Below are 5,035 nucleotides of genomic sequence, written 5' to 3'. Positions count from 1 at the left end.
GAGACGCGTCACTCTAATATTGATTTCACGCCATAAAGAGTGCTCGACCAATGGGCGCTCTGGGTGGAGGGGTCCACGTGGGCGGGTCGACTCCAACAGCGCGTCAAAAGACTCGAGGAAAATTGAAAGTTAATTCCAAACCTCTAATGAGATATATATATATATATTAAATGTCAAAATCTAACTTAAAGGTTTATCCTAGCCTCGTACTGCTGACGGTCATCGCTTGTTTTACTTGATGTTTTAATTGGATAGGTTTACGGTTTTTATAGGACATGAGGACTAGAGTCCGATAGAATAAACTCCAAAGGGTCGGTCGGTCCTGTACTGACCTCTACAGGACACAGCAAACATTTAACACCTAGGCCGATATTACAGCCGAAGTAGACGTGTGAATGATGAATATATGGTCATGTCTTTAGAGATTGAATGTAGGCTAACCTTTATGGAGAAAAAAAATACAAATAATAATAATAATAATAATGATGTTAAAATATATAAAGCTATCCTGTTTGTTTCCAGTCAATATAATTTTGCATCTATTTTTTATTTTTTGGCTATATTCAAAGCGAATGATATCGCTATCCACTTCAGCGATTGCGTTCCTCTTAAAATAACTTCCCCAGTTTGGCCACCAGATGGCGCCGCCGAACCATTTATTCCAGGTTGAATCTTAATGTAGCGGTTCATCGCCATTATTTATAGCTTAGCGGGCTCCTCCATACTAACCGGTATTCTCTCAGCTCGGTCTCTATATAAAGGAGTCACGGAGAGACAACAGGGCCACTTACATTGGCAAAGCGTGCATGTCGAGACGCACTTCTCTCCTTGTGAGTGGAGCGGGGGGTACTATTTGAAGCGCACACTCACATCGCAACAAAGATTCTGGTAAGTGCATTCATCTTCAACTTCCCCTCCGTGGTCATTGTGTTTGGAGAATCGTGTTTTATTGTCTCTGTAGTGAACGATTGCGCTTTGGAAATGCATCCCGCCCGGTGTTCATTGACGCCTCCTCGGGTGGACCAGTCAGTGATATCAAAGCACTGATGCATTTCAACTTTTCCCATGTGTTTAAATTGAAGAATACAAGTTCGAGTTAGGAGAAAGGAGAGGACAACTCGTCTTCATTACTTAAAGGTTGAAGTAAATCACTTCTTGGAAACGAAAGCTGTAATTCAGACAATGAGTCATAAAGGGATAATTTCACACATCATTTCGGAAGTCATCCGTATCGGAACAAAGCTTTGCAGTGTATTCATTCATAACCAATTATGCATTAGTCGTATTGTAGTATGGTCAATATTAGGAATTTGCTTCTTTTGATTCATGCCTTCTGTTGTCTTATCTATTAACTTGTAACACTACTTGATAGGCTCTGAATACAAAAAGAGGAACAATCTTAATTGGACTGAAATACAGTGAAATATGCTATTACTAGGCCTACTACTACTACCACCCCCACTAACCCCACTGTATCCTACTACTGTGATACAACTACTACTACTGACCTAATCTGACTCTTCTGCTGTTATGTAGAAAAATCTCCTACTTTTCTAACTTCAATACCAGTTAACAGCAGCATCATCAACACCAACAACACCAACAACAACAACAACAACAACAACAACAACAACAACAACACCAACAACAACAACACTAATGTAGCGATTGTGAGTGAGCCACGTATGATCAGCCTGCTCTGTCTGAGGGTCGGTAAGTGTTGACGAGGCGTCGCGCCTACTAATGCCTCGTCTTGCTTAGCATTCTAAACGCCTAATCCCCGTCCGATCATGCATGCGTCTATCAAGTGTTTTAACACACACACACACACACACACACACACACACACACACACACACACACACACACACACACACACACACACACACACACACACACACACGGCGCCAGATATGCACGACGTGCACATCTGGCGTCACACGGCGGCATAAACACTATACTTTGGGGACAGCGTTCAACACACGTGTGTGTGACGCCAATTGTTTTTTTTCCAAAGCGATTCAAAGTAATGGATGGTGGTGGTGGTGGTGGTGGTGGTGGTAGAGACGGGTGGCGTTTGGCCGCGAGAGCAGCGCTCTGCATCCTGTTGCTGGCGGCTGTAGCGGTGCTGCTGTGCTACTCCACCTGCAGGCTGGCCGCCGCCTGGCCTCTGGGCGGACCCAGTGGCGGTTTTAGCAAATTGGGGGCCCAAGGTGAAGATATGTATGGGGCCCACCTCATCCGATCTTTAAAAGATAACGGAGAAAAGAAAAGTACTCAAAATGTTGGATAGGCAGGTAAAGCTAATCTACACAGAAGTAAAGGTTGGAGATGAGAAAAAATACCTTCCCCTTTAAACCCTGCATACACTTCTTTACTCCAAAATGAAGATGGAAAGCAGAGAACACATAAAGTGTAGCACTACACAAACTAATAGTCACAATGGAAACCAAAAGAGAATAAGGTTTCAGATAACACCTGTCTTTGCCAAAATGCCAGGAAAATTAGCACTTTTTATTCTTTTTTTTAAGATCAAATCAATATCGATATAACCAGCAAAACAAGTAGTTAGGGTAAACTCCCACAAACAGTCATATACTTAGCAAAACATCACAAACAGCCATATACACAAAAATTGGCAAGATGAATAATTTACTTTGTATGTGTGAGTGAGGTTGCAATTTGCATTGCACTTGAGATTGTTGAACATTTCAAACACTCTACAAACAAACCTATGAGAGAGAGAGAGAGAGAGAGAGAGAGAGAGAGAGAGAGAGAGAGAAAGAGAGAGAGAGAGAGAGAGAGAGAGTGTCTATAAGAGAGAAAAGATAGATTGTTCTCCACATCACACGCTTCTGAGTCCTACTTATGGACGTCTTCTTACAGGTCTTCAGCTAGCTGCTGCTGCTGCTGCTGTAGCGGTATGTTCAACGCTTTGGACGTTGTTGTTCTGTATCCCCAACAGTAGCCGTAAAGTTTGTCATCTTCGGCAGCGTTACCAAATACTTACCGGTGCCTTTTAGCTTTTTTCTTTTATTTGAGCCCCTTGGGTAACTTTATTTCCTAACCCTTTTCCTAACCCTTAATTTTATTTTCGCGTGTAGACTCGTCTTGCTTCGTCTCTGTTTGTGTATTAAAAAAATAAATAAAAAGGATTCTATTTTTTATTTTATTTTGAGGTTGGTTGGGGGCCCTCCTACTATAGGGGCCCCGAGCGGCCGCCGCCTATGCCTCTATGGTAAGACCAACCCTGGGCGGACCGCTGGACTTTGAAACTGACCCGGTCCCTTCGCTTGTAGGTAAAACGAGATGCGGCTGAGTGTGCATCATAGCAGGTGCTCGAGTTGAGGATTTAAGCAGTGATATGATATAGTTGATCATATGCAGTGGACTATACAACAATTGTAATTTGTTATTGTGCGAGAAATTGTATTTATGCGTGTATAATAGTAATAATCATTACAACAATGACTATTATTATTGTTTTTGTCGTTCTTATTATTACGTCTCAACATTCATTATTGTAATTATTATTATTATTGTAAGACTGCGTCATATCATGGAAATATGAACATGATGGGTTGAATAAACGTTCCTGTTGATCCTTTAAAAACGATTGCTTTTGACTCTGAAATGATGTGTACGTAAAACCCTTTTGTGCAATAATGGTCGATAGGTTGTGAGCGTATTTCACAAGTTAACCTGTTTCATAACATAACCTGTTTCATAAGATAACTACAAGGCTTGATTCCCCACCCTGGAAGCATGATATAAGACTGGACATTTAGTGAATGATTGCCAACTTTCTCAAACATGTTCACCTAACCGACTTTGACCTTGTTTGACCATTAGTGGTGGATATGTTGATTTGAGAGTCATGTAACTCCCAAAAAGCACAAGCTGTGGTGAATATTACAATTATCAAGTATTTGTCATTCATGTACCTAATTATGCTTTCTATTTTGTGTAACATCATTATTTTCTGTATGATAGTTCTGTTTTCTTTTAGATGTTCGAAATAAATTTTCAATCAATCAATTCAATCAATATTTGATTACACATAAACATTAGACTGCTATTAGTTTCACTGTTGGGGAATGAAGAGAAAAGTGAGAGAAAACCGAGGCAGCCTGAATCCTTTCATTCTAGCCTTAAGAGGGAGACCATTCTTTTATACATACCGTGAAATTCTCTCCAATGGAGCTTCTTGACGACCTGTTCAATCTAACAGTAATGGCAGAATTCCCACAGACCCTTCCTCATCGGGATTCATATCAGAAATAGACCAACACAACAAACCACATTTTACCTCCCTGTCCATGGCCCCTTTTTAGCAGTCAGAATGTACAAGCAGCCATAAGTGATTAGAATGCCTGTGAACCAGCCAGCAGAGAAAGAAAGGGAAAAATACGGGAGAAAATAAATGCTCCTCCTTCGTTTGCGGCAGAGGTGCCCAGTCCATCATTTAGCCTTAATCAGCTTTGTTATGTCCCTTAAAGCTCTCAATCCCCTAAAGGCCACCTTGACTGGGGCCATGTTGAAGGGAGGATGAGGGTGTGTGTAGTCCTCTACATGAAAGCAAGACTCCCCAGGTTCCCTGTTGTGACTGCTCATGGAGCCCAGCCTGGTTCAACTAGCTGCTCCAGGTCTAGCACCTGGCGTTCAATCAGCTGTTTGAGCTGTTACTCTTGGTTTGAGTTCTTAAATTGTGCTGTGACATTTTGCTAAGATTGAGCTTTTATCTTTTAGTTGTTACATTAGGCTATTTTCTTGAGACTGAGCCGTTACATTGAGCTACTACATTTAGACGTTTTACTGAGATTGAGCTGTTGCTTTGAGCTGTTACACTAGGATCAGGCTAGCCTGATAATCATCCTGGATTTATATTTCACTTTATAAGTCAGACTGAAGTTTCTTTCATAAGAGCCATTTCAGAGACTGGGCGAGGTTTGCTCAATCCAAACCATTCAAGAAGCGAATAACCATTAAGTGGCATTGCTCTTTTTTCAATTCAGATTAATCCATAGGCTTTAAC

General features: G+C 41.2%; 1 protein-coding gene across 2 annotated transcripts in view; it reads left to right on the top strand.

Moving 5' to 3' along the window:
* Window positions 1-739: 739 nt before the first annotated feature.
* The window catches only part of alpl (alkaline phosphatase, biomineralization associated), a 17,955-nt gene continuing 13,659 nt past the window's right edge, over window positions 740-5,035 (top strand). The window contains exon 1 of one of the 2 annotated variants that reach the window (XM_079748579.1): window positions 740-888. The gene's annotated coding sequence lies outside the window, so the exon portion shown is untranslated. Of the gene's footprint in view, window positions 889-1,615; window positions 1,714-5,035 lie in introns of those variants that run through there. The other variant, XM_079748580.1, reaches the window with a different exon arrangement.

This window comes from Pollachius pollachius (genome assembly GCF_949987615.1).
Source record: "Pollachius pollachius genome assembly, chromosome: 12".
Taxonomy (NCBI): domain Eukaryota; kingdom Metazoa; phylum Chordata; class Actinopteri; order Gadiformes; family Gadidae; genus Pollachius; species Pollachius pollachius.
The sequence above is the reverse complement of the archived record's forward strand: the minus strand, read 5'-3'. Positions and strand labels throughout refer to the sequence as shown.